Consider the following 3559-nt stretch of genomic DNA (forward strand, 5'->3'; position numbering starts at 1 on the left):
CATTTCTAACTGAAGCACGAGCTACTTTGCAAACCTGGATCCATGTTTCCTAAATAGGGTTCTGTCTGGGTTCTAATCAGGCTTGGGGTTGAATTCACCCTCTAAGAACCAGTAAGTATGAATGAAAGGCTTACGAGGCACCTTTCCTAAATTCATAAGGTTATTTGCTCCTGAAGAAATCCCTCTCTGTATCCCTATAAATCACTTATTTCATGAAATTACATCATTCTCCAGGATGACCATAATGTAAATTTTAATATTGTCAGTTTCTAAATACCCTAATGCAAAATAAAAGTCTCTGGACTAAGGTAAGGAGCAATACTAATAGATAATTTTATTAAGCACTTACTGTGTATGAGATAGAATTAGAGATACTTCATTTTTTCACTCATTTAATCTTCACAATATATTAGCATGGATGTGTCATGAGCATGGACGTTTGGGTCTGTCTTCCAAACACCCTGACATCTAAGAATTTTTTTAAAAATTCTCTAACATTCTGCTTGTCAAAAACATTTTGGACCATACTTAACAGCAGAATGCCTCCAGTCAGCCATTCATTATTCCAAATGCACTAATTTTTAAACCAGCTGTGTGATCCTGAAGTACAACATGTGAACTCTGAAATTTCTATGTCTCTTTTCAACAAATAGGGCATGCTCCAGGGAGAAGACATTTACTGTTGAGTGCATTTAGATGAAAACTGACATTTCTTATGGGAGTGCTTTAGCCTGGGCTACTATGGTGTGAAACGAGACCACAAATTCATAATTTAACAGTTCGGTTTTCAGCAGAGGTGGTGACATGAACACCCGAATGTTCACACTCGGAATCATTTCTGGCTCCATAAAGAGATGCCCAAGATGGATAATAGAACAGTTCAGAAGGAATGATGACAAGGGAATACAGTTCTGAAATGGAGAGAGGAAAATTAGGATTTAATAAACAAAAGAGAGAAAGAGTAGCAACCTCAGTCATGGCTGTTCTTTACAATAAGCATCTTCGAGCAGACAATGTTTCAAGTACATAACAGCTTTAATTTTATGCAGATTACATATTTACACGATAATAAAATGGAAACTGGCTTGGTGGGGATACTTACTGCCAGGGAGAGAATTATTAATCAATATGTCTGTCTAAAGCTGTCACATCAATTACTTGAAGCCATGTAGAAAGTCAGATTTGCCCACTGTCATCCAAATGTTCTTTAGGACTATATTTTACAATTAAAAAAAAAAAAAAAGGATGAAGTATAGCCAAATCCTACTAGGCAGGAGGAAGGGAGGGAGAGAGGGAAGGCAGAAGGAAGGGAGGAAGGGAGAAAGAAAGGAAGGAAAAGAAAGAAAAGAGGAAATAACTCTTTAAATATCCTCACAGAGCAGACACACAAATGCATGAACTGTATGTACCCATACTACTGGGGGGGCACCCTGCCTCACAGCTGAACCATTTTTGGAGGGCTGTCTTGACTTGTCACCTAAGACAACGCCCCCAGCACGCAAATCTGGAGTAGCAGCATTTTCTCAGCCTGACAGATTTTGATCAGCCAGGTTCTGACCTTTTTTTTCTCTTCGTCTAAGACAGATCACAGAAAAGAAAGCTGGATTTCTATTACAATGTAACGAGTCTTAAAACTGATTTGGCTTTGCAGATTTATCAATGACACTACTGTCAGTACCTATAAGTTGCTAAGTTGTTTCCAGTCCCTCCTCCAACTTCACATTTTTCTTGAGCTTTTTTTTTTTTTTTTTTAAGATTTTATCTATGCAATTAGGAAGGAGGAAGAAAAGTTGACCCCTAAATCTCCTTGAAAGTGTCAGACTTGGAATCAAGTTCTCTTTAGTTCATTTTTATAGGAGCTAGAATTTTTCTGTGTTACATAAGAACTTGGCCCTTTCTCCCCCATGAGATTTGGCACCTTCATTACCAATTTCTTTCAGAGGTACCTTTTCTCCATGCCCCAGCCCTAATAAGAAAAGACAAACCTCAAAGGAAGCTTAAAATATTTAATGACTTTGACTTTTAAACATAACCCAGATTAGATAATAATGTCAAGTGATAATTCAACACACCAAAATATAAAACCGAACAAACTGTACTCTTCTATAAAGTTTAACTCTAGTCAACTCCCACAGATTTAGGGCATTAGTTGTGAGAAGGGAAAGGGGCCAGGGTAAAATCTGAGATGACTTCAGTGTCATTCCATTACATTCAAGTAGTGACAGCTCACAAGTACAACAATTTTACCAAGGAAAATTTCATAGAAATCCCTTAATTTAAAACTACACTGGACATGTAAGCATGCACATATTATTCTACACATATCATGTGAGAGGATAAAAAGTACACACGCAGAAGCATGGACCTAAATTATATAAACTGACCAACACTGGTCATGAGATCACTTTTTTAATAATCTTAAAAAACATTTCTTAGCTAAATTAAGAAGGAAGAGGGTGCAGAAATCAGCACCAAAATCAAGTCACAGGAAAAGCACGGTGAGTACCCCACTGATCGATACCACTCTTGCTGACACTGGGCACCACCATCATGGAATAAATTCCAAGTAGTCTTCACATCTCTGTCTCTTGGGACAGCAACAGCCAGTTGGCAAAGCATACCAGGTAAGATTCACCTTTTCAACAATAGAAAGGGAAAATGGAGCCTCTGGCTTCCTTTAAATTCTAGTGTGGGCCTTCCACTAAGATTCATCAAAGTGCAATGCCCCCAAAATAGGAAGCGGATTGGGATATTTAGGCAGATTAAATATGACAAAGTCTCCGACACAAAACCAGCTTAAGTGTTCAGTGTGAAACATGAGATTATTTAAAAGAGAGATTTCACTAGATTCAAGTAGAGACAAGTCCTAAAAAGTATCCCCTAGCAGGAAATGTATTTGAATTTGCTTTAATGAGTATGAAAGAGGTACCTACTTGCATGCACAGATAATTCTGTCCAAGTCCTTAAAAATAACCTTATTTCTAGTCTCAACATGCCTCCTTTCAGTCTCAATTGTGATATTAGATTTCTCAGACTAATTCTTTCAAGACTTGTACAAAGGAAAATGCAAACAAGATGAGATGAAATTATTTACTGTAGATTTTAGTGACCTACACTATATGTATATATGTATACGAGGGATAGAGACTGAAGTAGGGGGACTTGGTTTCTGTTTGGAAATGAATGGATCAATAGTTACTTAACTCTTAATAGTTTCTTTTATGACTAACACTAACTAGTCATACCTATATCAATGAATATAAGTCTAAGGCAACTGACTTTAAATTTTTCTATTAGAATGTTTTAGGAATTATTATCAATAACAAAGGCATATGCTTTATACTCTGATTCCTTTCTGGTGGATATAACTTTTGAATCCTCAAATGTCTTTCTTGATCTTATCCAAACACTAATAAAAATCCTTAAATCCCTGCTTTATGTGCAGTTGAAACTGTGGCTATTTGGTGTTTATGAGACAGATAGGGACTGGACACAGGTCCCCTCAATCCTTATTGTAAAACCCAGCATTCCTTGAGAGCTGAAACTCTATGCCTCTTGA

Source organism: Lontra canadensis, unplaced genomic scaffold (genome assembly GCF_010015895.1).
Source record: "Lontra canadensis isolate GAN:19392208 unplaced genomic scaffold, GSC_riverotter_1.0 scaffold32, whole genome shotgun sequence".
Classification (NCBI taxonomy): domain Eukaryota; kingdom Metazoa; phylum Chordata; class Mammalia; order Carnivora; family Mustelidae; genus Lontra; species Lontra canadensis.